We start from the raw sequence: 18,158 nt of genomic DNA, 5'->3' as shown, positions 1-18,158 counted from the left end.
CGCTAATATGCTTTGTATTTGCCGAATACTAGTGTCAACAACATTTTCGTGCCTTATACAAAAATATTGGAATCTGGCTTCCCATTAATAGTCGGCGCTAATAGATGTTAAACACATGAACGAACTATAGAAAAATGGTAAAATAATTTGGCCTACCTTAAGAGATCAGCCTGAGGATTCGGAGAAATAAGAAAATACTTAAATAACAGAGCGGCACGGGTATTTAAGTAACGTTACACCTGAAAACGATTTCAGTCTCTTCAACGTCATCCATAGATACCACTATTTCGCTCGCTGTATGTGATGAAGATGTATCATTCCGGTTCTACATGCAAAAAAGGTATTTCAGAATTTGCAACAACCGTTCTTTGATTGAATTAACAGAAGAATCAAATGCAACTTCCCTGCAGCTAATAAGCGCACATGCTGCTCCCTACATAATGGCATGGAATGACTTTGACTATTAAGCACCGATGTGATGTGATATGAATCACATGTCGTGGGGATTGCAATTGGTTACTCATTCAGGTGAGCGTTACTGTAGGTAACACAAAAAAAAAAAGAAATCTGTAGACACTGAAGGTCATCAAGATGTGAGAGAAACTACCCATCTTTTCAGTTTTTTATTTTGCTTTCAGCAATAATTGGTTGTTTTCGACCGTTTTGTTTCTACCAGTTCCTGATGAAATAGGAGTGGCCACCGCGGTCGCACAGCCGCAGGATTTGCTGCTGGTTTCGGAGTAGCAGCCTCAATCTCAAGCAGTCCTGTACCAAATTAGTCCACAAAGAGTGAGCCATATCATCAAGGTAGAAATGTTAGTAAATCAGAGTGAAACCACGTTATACTATCACTAGTTTATGTAATAGGCAGTCAAAGATTAATCTCTAAAAATCACAAAATCTAGTTTAGATGACAAGCAGCTACGTAATGTGCGAGCAAATAATTGTACTCTCTCACAACAACAACATAACAAGTATGAAACACTATGCGGAAGGTGTTATAACGCACACAAAGTAAATAAACAAATAACTAACTCCTGCAGTTTAGAGTAGAGTTTATCTCACGGACATAATTTTGATGCAACTGAAAAAATCGTAGAAGTTTTTCGTCCATATTTGATTGTCGTGTTTGGTACTTCATCGTTTTGTATTGTAAAAGTCTCGTATTAAGAAGATCTTTTGACGTTGCTTGTATCAGTATAAACTGATATAGTAGTTATATAGATTTATAGCTATAGTTTACTCGATGATACTGTTGTGTTGATAAATCATAGTGCGTGTTTTTCGTGTTTGGAGAACGGAACATAAATTAAGTAGTACAACGTTTTTTTTTTTTAACTTTTGATGCTTCACCGCCCTTGCTTGTTTTTGGTTATTATATTCGGATATTTATAATACTGTTTTTGTCTTGTCAGCAACCCACAACCGAGCGCTATAACTTCATAATCCCATTATTTTTTCCCTCTATTACTTGCTTTGCTCCATTAATTAAGCTCAAGTAATCGTCTTGGTTATCTGTCATATCCTATGGAACTACGAGAACCTGGGTGTATATTCTGTTTGCTTAGTTATTTATTTACCGTCATGCAAGGTATCCGTGCAACAAATATCTATATTCCGTGGCAGTACCGTCAGTAAGTTTAGTTAAGTTCAGCAATCCTATCAAATTTTTGACGCCTTTTTTCATGCACATATCCGTGTGTAAACTACGTCTTTACGATATTGATTCCTCAATGCAGCATATGGATATGGGAAATTACATTTTAATGACACCCAGTATCAACGTGGTGTTATTTTTATAGTGGTACCGGAAACTGAATGTATCATTACAGCAACACTGAATGTCCATTGATGATACAGTTATTTTGTTTTACGCTCGGATTTGCGTGATAGAGCCTTCCTTCACATTTTTTTTCTTCAGGCCCGTTCCATAGAGTTCCAAATAGCACTTACGTCGATATGACGCATCATACAAAATTTGAAAATTTGAATTTTTTTTTCACTCTGGAGATTTCTTCTGATTTTATATTTTTTCCACGACGACAATACTGATATCCTATCTGAATGATTTAAGTTTTCTGAATAGCAAGCCATTATTGAAGACATTCTACCGAGTTTCATCATACTGATCAAATGCAGAGACAGCTTGTTAAACTGACCTTAGATGTCCCATCTACAAAACTATTTGTCTACGTTTATGAGGAAAATTTTTCTCTGGCATTGTGAAGGCATATTAACGAAATTATTAGTGCATGAAATATTAACAAAATCTAATGAGGTTCAACAGACTAACCTCAGAGAAGAATAGAATAGCTATAAATATCACGAGCGGCGTTCAGTAAGTAATGCAGCATATTTCTATACTCAGCCAATTTTGGTTCAACGAAATCGTAATTTCATTTGCAACATGATTAAACTGTCCCGTGTCATATCATATACTTTTAGCAACTTCCGGTAGACGGGAGTCGTACTTAAAAATAGTGTCATCAACTGAGCTGCGTTCCAAGCATATAGTGGTTACTGAATTTCTTTTGGTGGGAAATCGAACCGGAATATTTACAGGCGTTTACCGTATATTGGTACCGAACAGTGGGTAAAAGTACAGTAAATCTCTGCCCGTCAGCAGAAGACGGAGAAAGAAATCTGATCCCCCACGCACAGGTACTCCACATGCAGCTGTAACGTTGGCGTATTTGCAACGTATGGACAATCTTATTCGAGTTCATCGAAGAATAACAGTCAACTCAGTGCCCAACTTGGCATTTCTGTTGGCAGTGCTGTATTCAGATGTTTGCGGATAGAGAGAAATGAAAGAAGGTCTATGCCACATTGCTTGTTAGTTATGAGTTTGACGGTGACAATGTCTTGTCAAAAGCTCTCACAGGCGATGGGATGGAATTGCACCAAACGACGTCTCTTTGAAAGAAGAATTTCAGCTGGTGAAGATATGGCGGTCGGCTGCGGTGGCCGAGTGGTTCAAGGCGCTTCAGTCCGGAACCGCGTGACTGCTACGGTCGCAGGTTCGAATCTTGCCTCGGCCATGGATGTGTGTGATGTCCTTAGGTTAGCTAGGTTTAAGTAGTTCTGAGTTCTAGGGGACTGATGACCTCAGATGTTAAGTCCCATAGTGCTCAGAGCCATTTGAACCATGTGAAGATATGGCCACAGTCTAATGGGACTCTGAAGGGGTTATTCTGTTCGATGTCCTCCATAAGGATCAAACAATCAACTCCGAAGTCTCCTGTGAGGCTCTTAGGGAAGGAACTGGGTCTTCGTGGCCACAAAAATTCGAACTCACTTATCCTCATCTGCGATAACATAAGGACACTAACAATTCTGCGCTCCTGATAGGAGATCACAAAATTTCGGCGGATCGTTGTTCCTCAAACGATCTGTACCCCAGATCTGACACCTTCTTTCATCTCTTTGGCCCACTAAAGAATGGACTATTCTATCACTTGAGCCTTTGTCCCACAGTACGCAGAGTCGGCACTGTTACAAACGGATGTGGCACAGTTAATTCGATGGGGTGGCCGGATGCCCTTCCTGCCGCCACCCTGTACCCCCCAGGACGGAATCAGAGTACCCCATCTGTCGGCGTCTAGTGTAAATCATTAAGTAGTGCGAACGTGGAAGTGTCTGCGAGTCGTGTAACTGAGGCGGGACGTGGGGACCAGCCCGGTATTCACCTAGGTGGATGTGGAAAACCGCCTAAAAACCACATCCAGACTGGCCAGAACACCAGCCCTTGTTGTTAATCCGCCGGACGGATTCGATCCACGGCCGGCGCGCCTACCCGAGTCCAGGAAGCATCGCATTAGCGCGCTCGGCTAGCCTGGCGGATCACTAAAGAATGGACTATGCACATAAATCTACCGTAATATTGGGAAAGTTATTGATATAACATAAGTTATGGGGAGACGCAGACCAGTAGTGTAAAATGGAACGAGCGCTTAGGGTCGGTAATAGGAAGGTGAATGGCCGATTATGATTTACTGGGATATGTGCGGCTCTTCTATAAAGGACACCACATAGAGTTGTGCGGCACATTATGGAGTACTACTCGAATGTTTTGTATCGCTGCCAAGTCAGACTAAAGGAAAACATCTAAGCAATTCAGTAAGTTCGGACAACACGTAACTACTACGGACGTACCAGGTGAACTCATGGGACTCCCTGGAGGGAAGCCGTCGTTTTTCTCGCGAAACGTAATTGAGAATATAGAACCAATTTTTGCCATTGGCTATAAAACGATTCTACTGTGAGCAACTTATATCTCGTTTAGTAGGACGACGTAAGAGAATTCAGGGCTTTTCCTCGTATCGTTCTCGGATGGAACAGGAAAGGAACGAGTAGCAGTGGTACAATGTTCCCTCCACTGTGCACCGTGTGGTGGCTTGCGAAGTGTACGTTTGTAGATGTAGTTGTATTAGACAGCCAACAACATTTGCAGCCGCCGGCCGGGATGGTCGTGCGGTTCTACGCGCTACAGTCTGGAACCGGGCGACCGCTACGGTCGCAGGTTCGAATCCTGCCTCAGGCATGGATGTGTGTGATGTCCTTAGTTAGGTTTAATTAGTTCTAAGTTCTAGGCGACTGATGACCTCAGAAGGTAAGTCGCATAGTGCTCAGAGCCATTTTTGAACATTTGCAGCCCAGCTGACGTGCAGCACGAGGAGTTAGACGTGCCAGTATACGTCGATCGTGTAATTTTTATTTTCCATCTCTTCCTGATGTCAGTTGATGAATCACGCTGTAGACTGGAAAACGTTGATATGTTACAATGAATGAGAGTAATTTCCCCTTTTAATTACATACTAAACAGAAGTGAAAGTGGGCTATATACGATACGATTTGTATTTTTTTTTTCATTTACTAAACGGTGGGCAGATTTGCGGAAATAGATTTATTAATGAAGTGCTGCAAGAAAGTGCTGTCATTATATTTAAAAACGAACTTCAAATGGAAACTTTAGTTATCACGAACTCTCCCGGCCAAGAGACGTGCAACGTTACTGCCATATTTTCTAAGGCCTTTTTCTTACGAAAAAGGGGTAGACACTGTAACTGTTATTCCGTCAATGGTTGCATTTCAGCACATTTCTGTAATATAAATTAACTTTCTTTTGAAAATCACTTCTGGCGCATCACAAGCAATGACGGTACAAGGGACAGTGTTGTAGCTAAAGGATAGGATACCTTGGAAAGCACGGCGTTGTTTGACATGTTCTTCTGTCTAGTGACTGATTTTGGAATCAAAGTAATGCGCACTAGAGACCACCATAAGCAGTTTCTGCCATATTGTGCAGTTATTGTTCTTGTTAAAGGAGATGATGTACCTGCACAGCGTTTATAAATATTGAAACAGAAGGAGGTCTTTTGCCATGTAACATGTGGTATTTGCAAATGAATTGAGTTTCTTTAATGTCTTAACCCAATTTTACCTGTATCGAAATTGGAAATATTTGTTGGTTTCCAATATTTTGTGTGTCAAAATTTATGTAACTTTCAAGTGTTTAGACTAACTGTTCTCTATTCCAACAGTTCAAATTCCGTCTCTGGTGCTTCGGCCGACGTTCATCTAATGATTTTTCTGACGTTTCGCCAGCACGAGTGGCTGGCATTGTCAAAGCTTCACCCTCCACTGCCTCCATTGCCGGAGGGTGAAGCTTTGACAATGCCAGCCACTCGTGCTGGCGAAACGTCAGAAAAATTATTAGATGAACGTCGGCCGAAGAACCCGAGACAGAAGCCAATAGGCAGTTTGTCAACAAGTGGCCACGAAAGCCTTAACAATTTTGTAGTTCAAATTCCGTCGAATATTTGTTTCTAGATAAATGGCCATGTTATGTCTTGTGCAATATGAACCGGCGCATTTATGGAGTGTTGCGCTGGTTAGCTGGTGCCTCTCTCGCGCGGCCTGGGGGTATACGAGATATACGGGCCCCGCAACGAACTTGAGACGTCACAGTAGCCGGCTTGTTCACCACACTCCACGAACGCCCGACTACGTGGAAGACCTATAGCAAACCATTATGAAATTAATTACTAAACTCGTCTGAAATAGTTACTAGCTCACTGCCGGATACGGCTGTTGCACTCGTAAGACCTGCAGTGTCACCTGCTGTGACATTCGTGCCATGGTCTGTCTTTCTCGTGGGCCTCGTCGTGAAGTATTTCTCCCTGTTTGTCACGTGACTACTCTTGGCTGAGAACGAGCGCTCTGTGAATGTGGAATCTCATCGTTGCTTGTGGTGGCAGGGTGTACACCTCCTGCAGCACAGCGACTGTTGGTGGAAGTGAGCGCCAGAGTCGGCCTCGTTGGACCAGTAGGTCTTTCCAGTTTGTATGTCGCATAGGTTGTTGGGATCCTAAGGTTGTGTAACGAGGTGTACAAACGGATTCTTGAAGGAATTTCAATGGTGAGTAGAATCAGCAGCGAGCTGTAACTGGGTGTTGTTTTACTTGGCTTTTCTTTCACCTTGACGTTTATCAGTGTAGCCTGTCATTCCTTTTATCACATCTTTAATTCGGGATCAGAATAGATATTTCGGTTATCTTATTCACTCCCGCTCGGTTTCACGCGTCATGCATGTTTGTTGAACATTTTAGATGTCGTGCTGTGGAGGTTTCCGCATTGGGCACTTGTTCATTTGACTGTTAATTAAGTTCCTTGCTGCGTGAAACTGTGCGGGTACTTTCCTGCCAAAAGCCAGTGTAGTCTCGTCGTGTACAGTGAGTCATTGTGTTCATGTTGGAAGTTAGTATTGTTTGTTTGTCTATGGCTAAAATTTCTTAAGATATCTGTAAGCCGAACATCGTGTTGGCTGATACTATAGAGGATACCCCTGTGGATGTGCGCCACAACGTTGGTTTATGTTCTCTGTGTTAGCTATTGGTTGGTAGCCGCAAGTGCGGTTATTGACTTCGTTACACGTAATAAAGCTCCAGCTTCTTAGTTCAACAGTGTCAGCTACAAGCAATATGGGCACATTCAAATACGCGTATATTGAGTGAGGACTGTAGGTCTAGCTTAAGGTTAACTATAAGTGTTAGATGAGTAGTTAATGGATTTATTGTGATTTTCTGCATAAGGCTAGACAGGTTATTGCCTGCTTAAGCTGAGTCATGGTTAACAAGGCTAGTGCCGGAAACCTGTGGCTGTCTAGTACGATGTTATTCGTAATGCGCGGTAGCCAGTATAAGTAGTGCTTTTACGTTGTGGCTAAGTTTACTAGAGGACCACATTGGCAAATATAGTAGCTAAGCTTTGTGTGTCGTTTGAATGGCTTGTACAATTGCTTCTTTGTTTGTCTGTGTATTGACGTGTGTGCTACGCCGTGATGAAGTATGTGTCTTTGTGGCAGATGTTGTTCACCAACGTACTTGAAGCTGCACAGAGAATCGTTGCCAAATAATCTAGAGTGGGTAAATCCCAGTGTTTTGGTAAATAGCTTTAACCTGACCCCTTACTTCTACGGCAATGTAATTTCGGAATAAAACTATGGTACATAAAATGCGAATGCTATCGTTTAAAACTGGAATAAGAAAATGTATTACACTTCTCTTACACGGCTGAAAGACTGAGGAGTGTACCAAAATACAATGACCCCCCCTAAAAGCATCAGCAGCAGTTTTGTATAATGCGCCACCACATTTGTTTGATCTCATTTATTTCCTCTTCTCGCAAAATCTGGCGGAGTAATCAACGTTATTTTTCACTAAAATGAAATTGGCTGCTGAATATCGAGTAAATTACATTATCGGTCACGCATATACGCATTTCACAAGCAGAGCAAAAATTAAGCGCTCCCGAGGTCGTGTTTTCTGTCTCTATCTCCCTCTCTCTGTCTCTCTGTTAACGGACAAACAAAACGTTTTAAATTAATATAATAGCATTATCGAATACTTTTCAATTAATCGTGCAGATAATGTGCTGAGGACAGAGTAGCAGTTCATTAACTTTCATCGACAAAACGAGAATGCGTCCGAAGCTTCTATGTTTGACCGGCGAAATTGTCAATCTAAAACAATGCGTTAACTTCTGCGATTTGTCCCTCGCTGGACGTCACCTAGACGCAGTTTTTCTTTAATATTACCCTACAGAATATTAATTAACATTAAAGATCAGTCCGTGGACGGAAAACTGGAATGTGTGCTATGAATTATTTTAATATACTGTGGTGATCAACTGTAAGGAACGAAGACAGAGCATCTCTCCCTTTCGCAGGCAGTAATGCTAAGTTTCACCACAACTCTCAGTGCATTCTTAAGTGTACAGCTCTCTCTCTCTCTCTCTCTCTCTCTCTCTCTCTCTCTCTCTCTCTCCCTCTCTCTACTCTCTCTACACATTCACACGCACACACACACACACACACACACACACACACACACACACACACACACACACACACACACACATTTTAATTCACTGAGAAGGCAGTGGACAAAATATTCCCAGAAGTAAATTAAATTTATGTTGAGTCAATCTCTTGGTTCCGATCAAGGTTTCATTGAGGTTCCATTGGTTACCAGACGAATCCGGAAGCTCGGACAAGAAGAGAATAGAAGTTTTCGAAATGTGGTGCTACAGAAGAATGCTGAAGATTAGATGGGTAGATCACATAACTAATGAGGAGGTACTGAATAGAATTGGAGAGAAGAGGAGCCTGTGGCACAACTTGACTAGAAGAAGGGATCGGTTGGTAGGACATTTTCTGAGGCATCAAGGGATCACCAATTTAGTATTGGAGGACACCGTGGAGGGTAAAAAATCGTAGAGGGAGACCAAGAGATGAATACACTAAACAGATTCAGAAGGTTGTAGTTTGCAGTAGGCGCTGGGAGATGAAGAAGCTTGCACAGGATAGAGTAGCATGGAGAGCTGCATCAAACCAGTCTCAGGACTGAAGACCACAACAACAACAACAACAGTCTAGATGACCATCAGCAGTTCATTTTTATGCTCAGTGCTACCAGATTTGACCGATAGACAATTCTGAAGCCGAAGCCTAACGGACAGATAAAGCTTTTAAATTGTGAAGGGCACAATACGCTAACGCCATAATGTTTAATATGTCGGCATATCGTGGCCGGTATACTTTAAAGGTTCTTTCCGTCCTCAAACCCCTTCTTGAAAATGGTCTACGGATCGAAAGAAGAAGCATTGAGGATAAAAATAAATAGCTGATGGTCACCTACAATGAAGTTTCACAAAAAAAACGTGTTAGTAATACTCCTTCTCACCTATTACCTTGGTGATTACAGTTATTTAACATTATTATATAGAAGACATCTTAACTCTTGTGTTATGTTTTCAAATGTATTCACCAGCGTATCCACATATCAGTGGAGCCGTATTGTAACAGAACCAGTAACGTACGCAACATTCACTATAAACCTGACAATAAGAGCGTAAACTGGCGCTGACGAGATCTACCCAACCAGATGAAAATGTACACTTGCCATTGTGAGATAACACTGTTTCATTATATTTTGTTATCTTTTGGACAGTAGCTTCCTCCTAGTGCGCAGTTACCAAACAAACTAGATATATCTGCACATGGTAAGTCACATCGGAATCTAGATGACATATCTATTTACATTTACTCCATAAGCCTCGATCACTTTTCTTTCAAGCGGGTTCCTCGCTATAGGAAAAATACCACGCACCACTCAGTACCCGCATCGGGCCAAAATAACCTGAATGTCAGTGGACAGTTATCTGCGGTGGACTCTGACCGCTATCAACGAATGACGTCCCACTTTTCAGTAATGCGTAACTATTTCCTCTTATACGATACACCCATCACGAACCTTGTTTAAGATGACGGCATGCTGTGGGAACAGGGTAACAACTACCCGTCCCCTCATCTGTTTGCTGGTGCTTCTGTCTCCCCTCTGTGCTACAATTATAACTTCGTCGGATTTCGGGAAAGTGCCACAGAGACGGTACGGTAGGTTTACTCGCGGTGTTTACACACATTTTTAATGAAGACGGCTTCCTGCCCTGTTCCCCAACCACTTTGTACCATTTCCGGTGCCGCCGCGAACGCTCCACTGCTTGCCGTTCGCAGAGGATATTGAGCCGGAGGGAGGACTATCAACAATGGTGCTGAATACTTCTAATGCCGCTCCTTTCCACGAGTACATCTGTTCCAGGCAAACAGTTTTCAACAATAATTATGGAAGTCTGCCACTGACTCCTTAACGTATTTACGTTGAAATTTCGTATACTTTCTTCGGGTGATATTTGCAATTCACTTTTCATACTCCCCCTTTAAAAACTGGTGAACATTAATGGTTATTGACGTTTTCTGCAAAACCCAAAACGGTGTTTTTCATTTAGGGCTTTCAGTTGTGTTCTTGATACATTCGAGTTGTAAGAGTTAGATAGTTTGTGGATGATTCAGCTGCGATTTCCCAAGACCGGAATTTTACATGATACCTCTGTTTTATGCAGTTGATAACCTCTGTTTCCACCATTTGGCTAGCAATGTCTTTTAAAGAACCGCTTACCGAACGGAGCCAACCACTAATCGAATCCGTCCAGAGAATTAACCACGAATGTTGGTGATCTGGCCAGCCTGGTTGTGGTTTTTAGGCGTTCCCCCACATCCCACTACATGAATACTGGGCTGGAAACCACGTAGTTCCACATCAGTTACACGATTCGCAAACATTTAGAAAATTTTCACTCATGTCCTCATGAAATCACTATCCCAGAGAGCTGTGGTTCGAATATTCTACCTAAGAGGCAAGGGAGGGGTGTAGCGGTGGCAAAAATAGGGAAATCTGGCCAGCCCTTAAAAATCACGCCGATCCTGAACCGATGCGGGACAAAGATATACGAAAAGGAAGAAGAAGATTAGCCTTAATTCCGTTGTAGGGTTATACTGATAACATTCTCGCCCCTTATCTCAACAAAGCTAATCACTCTTTCAGTTCATATACAGGGTGTCCCATCCCTAAATAACTATTTGTCCAGCTGCAAATTACAAAAGATTTCAACCAAATATTCTTTAGCCGTCAGGGTGACATCAATCAACATGATTGCCTTCATTGTAGCTTTGTTTTTTACAAAGATGTCAACAGCAGCATGACTTCTTTTAAATAGCACCCTGTATTTTTTACTTGGTAATTCATTTCCTCCCCTAAAGATCTACTCAAAAATGTATCACAGTATACCATTCACTGAAACACAATGTTCTTAATTACGTAACACAACATTGACGTTGATGGTCCCTGCGCTTAGTGCAGGTACTCGGGGTAATGGAACACATCCACGTGCTGACGTTGACAGAGGAAAAATGTAAACATAAGTAGAATGCTACCCGTCATTCCGTCAAACATCGTCATTTGAAGAGTTGAGTGAGTAAAACGTACATCGACGAAGAGAAGGTATAAATGCAGTGTCTATGGGGAATGTATGTTAGCAGAACAGTAATTGCAATAGTCTTTTCTTATTTACGGGTACATTTAGTACAGTAGTTTAGTCCTTTTAAATACTGTTGTGTAGAGTAGGCATACTGTAAAGGCTGTCCTTCCTACTAACTGCATCGACATAACGTTTCTTTTATTGTTGTTGTAGAATGTAGGTGAAATGCGACGCAGGCAGTGGAACTGTACATAGAGCGATATCCTGACAAGAACCCAGCATCATGACGGATGTTTTCTCGTCTTGTTGCGACGCTTCAGGAAACGGGAAATTTCAATCCACGACTACGCAGTCCGCGTAGCGCTTGCACAGACGAAGCTGACGAAGTTACTGTTCTCGCTTCCGTTGCTACGAATCCATATGTGAGCACACGACAGCTTGAACCGAGACTGGCATTCCTAAAACCAGTGTACATCGTATTCTTACACGTCACCGGTTCCGTCCTTACCAATGCTCACCTACATTAACAACTGCATAGGAATGATTTTCAGAGTCGTGTACGGTACTGTCAGTGGGCACAGCAGCAACAGCAAATCCTCGGCAACACGAACTTCTTCTCCAATGTTCTGTTTACAGTTGAATGTTCCTTCTCAAACAAAGGACAGGTAAATACAAGGAACATGCATTATTGGTCCAGCGACAACTAACAATGGCTTAGACAGGTGGAACATCAGCGTCAATGGAGAGTTAACGCCTGCTGTGGGATGCTTGGTACTACAATTATTGGCCCTTATTTCATCAATGAGTTGATGTTTGGTTTTTGGGGCGCTCAACTGCGTGGTTATCAGCGCCCGTACAATTATCCAATCTTTGCTCAGTCCAATTTCGCCACTTTCCTGGATGATGATGAAATGATGAGGACAACACAAACACCCAGTCATCTCGAGGCAGGTGAAAATCCCTGACCCCGCCGGGAATCGAACCCGGTACCCCGTGCTCGGGAAGCGAGAACGCTACCGCGAGACCACGAGCGGCGGACTTATTTCATCAATGGTTGTCTACACGGCACAGCGGATGCCAACAGACGAATTATTCCTCCTCTTCAGTATGAAGTGCCACTAAGAACCATTATGCTTATGTGGTATCAACATGTTGGATGTCCAGTACATAATGCCTTGCGTGCACGTCGTGTTCTGAACCGAAGGTATCCTGGCAGATTGATTGGTCGAGGAGGAACAGTTACTTGGCCTACCAGGTCTCCTGACTTAAATCCTCTGGACATTTTTCTTTGGGGATGCATTAAAGACATTGTCTAACGCGATATTCCAATAACTCCAGAGGACATGCAGGAACGTATCGTGCTTGCTTGTAATTCTCTTCAGCAGGCAACAATGGAAGTAGTAAATAATGCTTTCATTTAACGAGTGCACCAGTTCAAATTCAAATGGCTCCAAGCACTATGGAACAAAACATCTTAGGTCACCAGTTCCCTAGACTTAGAACTACTTAAATCTAACTAAACTAAGGACATCACACACATCCATGTCCGAGGCAGGATTCGATCCTGCGACCGCAGCTGCAGCGTGGTTCCGGACTGAAGCGCCTAGAACCTCTCGGTCACAGTTGCCGGCAGTGCACCAGTGTATCGGCGTCCAGGGTAACCACTTTGAGCACCTTTAAATGTTCTACTCCTGGGCAATGGTACAGGAGAGTCAGAGTCAATTTTGTATTATGCTTTACTTGGTTTTCATTTGTTTTCTGACAGCTCCAGCAAGTGGACGAGTTTGTGATCCTGGGCTGAAAGACAGTGCTGTCTTATGTAATTAATAACGTTGTGTTTCAGTGAATGGTACACTGTGATACATTTTTGAAGAGGTCTTTAGGAGAGGAAATGAATTACCGAATAAAAAATACAGAGTGCCATTTAAGAGTCATACCACTGGTCATATCTTTGTAAAAAAACCAAGCTACAACGAAGGCAATCATGCTAACTGATTCCTCCTGACGGCTAAAGTATATTTGCTTGAAATATTTTGTAATTTGCATCTGGACAAACAGTTAATTATGGTGGTCAAGATAAATGGGACACCCTGTATTCCATAACATTTCCCACCCGCCGAAATGTCCACAAATAAACCTGTATTCTTTTACGTGCAGCGTACTACCATTTATCATTGCAGTACCTATGCTCATCTGTCAGAACAAAACAATAATAACTGGAACACCACCTCATTGCAAGAAACCTTTACTTAAAGGCGGTAGTTAATCAGAACTGAAGGCAGTGAACACTACCTGCTCGGGAACTAAAACTTCAAGAACTGCCGGTTTTGCACCAGAATATTGCCTTTTATCCTTGAAAAATGTGGGTATGCAACCCTAAGATGATTTATCTCCTATTTGGTGTACCCCACATGATTTTTACAAATATCTTCATCAATGGGATAACCGAAATTACTAACAATACCACGTAGCTAGAGTAAACACTATTTTTGCCCTGTATTGTTATGCATTACATAAATCATTAACCTTTTTAGTTTTGGATTTTAGAGTACTGTGTTAGGAAGGAAATTGTTCGTGTGCTTTTCAAAGGAACTGTTCTGGCACTTGGGTATTTCTTTTAAGCAATCAATGGAAACAACCGAGAATTTTAGTCTCAGTTGCTGGTCGGGGGTCTCAGCCGCCGATTTCCACAATGCGAGTCCAGCACCTTACCTGATATGCTCACCAACAGGCATGCGTGTGTGGTTAGGTATAGTTTGCCTGTCTCAAACCATTATGGTACCACATACAAGATTCTCGTCATTCATACCGGCCTATTCATTCTCTTTCTCCAGTCAATTGTCTCTTGAATGGTTTGATGAACCACCACGAATACCTCTCACGAAATAATTTTACTGTAAACTCTCCCGTGTTTTCCTATATACAGGAGAAAAGTAAACTGCGAGTAGAAATCTGTGTCTGAAATCGTCGTCTACTGAAGCAACAGAGCTTTGCATTCGCAGCAGGTAGGAGCTGCTAGCTCCTCTTCTCTACTGGCCATCGTGGCAGTCAGTCGCAATCACTGAATGATCAACATCTTTGCGAGACTTTCCGCCTACGGTACGCCAACGCTCAAAATCACTTTTGCTGCCGAAGGCCCGGCCTAGTGGCAGGCACTGGCAACAACAACTTTGTCGCTCTCTAGCGTCGTAGCCTCGTTGGTTGACGTCTTCTGTAAACGAGTTCCTATCCTTGATTTGTTCCTCATGAACTCTATAACCCCTCTAAGTTTATTAGAAATTACGGACCGCGATCGCACCCAGTACTCCCTGCCATCTCTCCCTCTCTCTCTTCTGTACCTCTGTGACCGTCTGCAGCCTCGAAGATATTGCCCAAGGCCCAAGAAAATTCTAGTCCTACATAAAGCCGCTTAGCGATTCGAGACTTCTTCTCAGTCACCCGTTGATCAGTCTGCTGTGCCAGCAGAAGACAGCGAAAGGAAATCCTTTAAGAAATCATTTACGCTGGAGGGTGATGCAAATTTCAAAAAAAAAAATGGTTCAAATGGCTCTGAGCACTATGGGACTTAACTTCTAAGGTCATCAGTCCCCTAGAACTTAGAACTACTTAAACCTAACTAACCTAAGGACATCACACACATCCATGCCCGAGGCAGGATTCGAACCTGCGACCGTACCGATGCAAATTTACCATCATTTGAAGGTCACACAGACTCCCGTATGGAGAACATAATAATAGGCATTCCTGGGGTACATAAGCAACTGACAGAGTTGAAAGCAACTAAGTCACCAGACCCGGATAGTATCCCAGTTCCATTTTACAGGGAGTGCTCTACGCAACTGGCTCCTTATTTAGCTTGCATTTTTCACGAATCTCTCTCTCAGCGCTAAGTCCCAAGCGACTGAAAAGAAGCAATGGTTGCTGCTGTATCAACGAAAGGTAAAAGAACAGACCATTAGAATTACAGATCAGTATACTGATTGTTACAGAATTCTTGATCATATTCTAGGTTTGAGTATAATACATTTCCTTGAAACGGAAAGCTTTTGACCGTGAGCAAGTACGGATTTATAAAGCGTCGCTGATGCAAAATTCAGCTTGCCCTTTCTCTCATACTATACCCAGCGAAGCATGGATGAAGGCTGCGGTCAGATTCCATATTCCTAGATTGTCGGAAAGTTCTTGATATGGTGCCATTATGTCAAATTGTAAAATAAGACACGAATGTACGACAGAGCGCCGGACTGGGTGGCCGAGTGGTTCTAGGAGCTACAGTCTGGAACCGCGCGACCGCTACGGTCGCAGGTTCGAATCCTGCCTCGGGCATGGATGTGTGTGATGTCCTTAGGTTAGTTAGGTTTAGGTAGTTCTGGGTTCTAGGGGACTGATGACCTCAGAAGTTAAGTCCCATAGTGCTCAGAGCCATTTGAACCATATTTACGAAAGAGCTTCCCTGATATGTGTGTGATCGGGGTGCTTCTTATGCAATAGAAGCATGTATGTAGTCCCCGACGGCGAGTGTTCATACGAGACAAGGACATCGCCAGGTGTGCTACAGTGCAGTGTGACAGGATCGCTCTCATTACCTGTATACGTAAATGATTCGGCGGACAGGATGAGCAACAGGGTGTGGTTGTTTGCTGATGACGCTGTGGTACACGAAAAGTAGTTGTCGTTGAGTGACTGCGGGAGGAGATGCTGACGTAGAGAAAGTTTATAGTTTGTGTGATGAGTGGCAGCTTTCTATAACTGTAGAAAAATGTAAGTTATGCAGAAATGTGTGAAAAACAAACTTGTAATGTTCGAATACAGCATTAGTAGTGTTTTAGATTAGATTAGATTTACTTTCATTCCAATCGATCCGTAGTGAGGAGGTCCACCAGGATGTGCAACATGTCAGAAAAACAACAATACATGACAAATATTTACAACTAAAACAAATAAGCTACTGTACCATTCCACAGCCCCCAAGTGGAATGATCGTCATTTTTTAATGAACACTATATGAAAGAGTCATTTTACAAATACTAATGCACTGAATTTAAAATAAAAAAGGTTTTTTTATTTATTTATAAGGTAATAAACATGTAATATAACTACTATAAGACTTATTTACAATGAACACATTACTGCTGAAATGGTGCAGAAGTTAGATTGTACCTACACACACACACACACACACACACACACACACACACACACATATATATATATATATATATACAATGAACACATGACTGCACTGAAATCGTGCGGAAGTTATATTGTACTTATATATATATCAGTTGGTTTTACTCAGAGATTCAGCAATGGAGTAGAAGGAGTTGGCCACCAATAAATCCTTTAGGCTTCTCTTAAACTGAATTTCATTGGTTGTTAAGTTTTTTATGGCTGCTGGCAACTTATTGAAAATGTGTGTTCCTCAATAATGCACACCTTTTTGTACAAGACTAAGTGACCTTAAATCCTTGTGAAGATTATTCTTATTTCTAGTATTGATTCCTTGAGGTGAGCTGTTGGTTTGAAAAAGTGATATGTTTTAAATGACAAATTTTATTAAGGAATAAATATATTGGGAAGCAGTAGTTAGTATCCCTAGTTCCCTAAACAGGCTTCTGCAGGATGTTCTTGAGTTCACACCACATATAACTCCTACTGTACGTTTTTGTGCCCAGAAAACATCAGCTTGGCTTCATGAACTACCCCAAAAAATAATCCCATATGACATTATGGAATAAAAGTAAGCATAGTATGCCAGCTTTTTCATTTTTATATCCCCTATGTCTGACAAAATTCGCATTGCGAACAGAAATTTGTTAAGACGCTTCAGCGGTTCTGTGGTGTGCTCCTCCCAGTTGAATTTATTATCAAGCTGTAATCCCAAGAATTTAACACTGGCCACTTCTTCTATCTTCTTGTCATATGTTAAACATATACTTTGGGACACCCCTTTCAAGTTCTGAACTGCATGTAGTGTGTTTTTTCAAAGTTTAGTGACAAAGAATTGGCTAGGAACCAGTGATTAATGTCCACAAATATTTTATTGGCTGATCTTTCTAAGACTACACTTGATTTGCTATTTATTGCTATGTTTGTATCAACAGCAAACAAAACGAACTTGGCATCTGGTAATGTTACTGATGATAGGTCATTGATATACACAAGAAAAAGTAAGGGCCCCAAAATGGAACCTTGTGGGACCCCACATGTAATTAGTTCCCAGTTGGATGATGCCTGATAGCTTGATACATGTCTCTTTCCTAATAACACCATTTGTTTCCTGCTAGAGAAAAATGATTTGAACCATTTTGCAGCATTTCCTGTTACATTATAATATTCTAATTTACTTAAAAGGATATTGTGATTTACACAGTCAAATGCCTTTGACAGATCACAAAATATACCAGTTGCCTGCAATTTTTTGTCTAATGAATTAAGCACATTTTCACTGTAAGTGTAGATAGCCTTCTCAATATCACAACCTTTTAGAAATCCAAACTGTGACTTTGACAGTATGTTATTTGAGATAAGATGGTTATAAAGCCGACTGTACATTACTTTTCCTAAAATTTTTGAGAATGCTGGCAACAGTGAAATTGGATGGAAGTTTGATGCTATTTCTTTATCTCCCTTCTTAAACAGTGGCTTAACTACAGCATATTTCAACCATTCGGGAAATAGTCCACTGATAAACGACTGGTTGCACAGATAGCTTAATATGTTACTTAGAATCACATTCTTTAATTAACTTTGTTGATATTTCATCATACCCACTAGATGTT

The sequence above is a fragment of the Schistocerca cancellata genome, chromosome 5 (genome assembly GCF_023864275.1).
Source record: "Schistocerca cancellata isolate TAMUIC-IGC-003103 chromosome 5, iqSchCanc2.1, whole genome shotgun sequence".
NCBI lineage: Eukaryota > Metazoa > Arthropoda > Insecta > Orthoptera > Acrididae > Schistocerca > Schistocerca cancellata.
The sequence above is the reverse complement of the archived record's forward strand: the minus strand, read 5'-3'. Positions refer to the sequence as shown.